General features: G+C 60.3%; 1 protein-coding gene across 1 annotated transcript in view; it reads left to right on the plus strand.

Annotated features, from left to right (window-relative positions):
• LOC119594385 overlaps positions 1-469 on the plus strand; it is a 78,124-nt gene that overhangs the window by 7,869 nt on the left and 69,786 nt on the right. The gene's annotated exons all lie outside the window — the stretch shown is intronic.

Raw genomic sequence — 469 nt, forward strand, 5'->3', positions numbered from 1 at the left:
TCGTGCATTGTATTGTATAAAAGTGTAAATAATTACCAAAACTCACTCTCACTCCTCCTCTTCCTCGGTCTCTCTCATTCTTTCTCATTCTTCCTCCGCCTCGCCTCTCAGCCCCTTTCCTCCTCTCTCCTCGCTCACCCCCCTTTCTTTTTTCCCCTTTCCCCCCCCCCCCAAACCTCTTACCCCCCCCTTCCCTCCTACCCCCCCTCTCCCCCTTTCCCCCCCCCCACTTTTTCACCCCCCCCCCCCCCCCCCCCACTTCTCACCCTCCCTCCCACCCACCTCTCACCCTCCCTCCCTCCCCCCTCTAACCCTCCCTCCCATTTTCTCACCCTCCCTCACTCCCTCCCACTTCTCACCCTCCCTCCCACCCTCCCACTTCTCACCCTCCCTCCCACTTCTCTCCCTCCCTCCCTCCCTCCCACTTCTCACTCTCCCTCCCTCCACCTCTCAACTCCCTCCTACCCTC

The sequence above is a fragment of the Penaeus monodon genome, chromosome 33 (genome assembly GCF_015228065.2).
Source record: "Penaeus monodon isolate SGIC_2016 chromosome 33, NSTDA_Pmon_1, whole genome shotgun sequence".
Lineage (NCBI taxonomy): Eukaryota > Metazoa > Arthropoda > Malacostraca > Decapoda > Penaeidae > Penaeus > Penaeus monodon.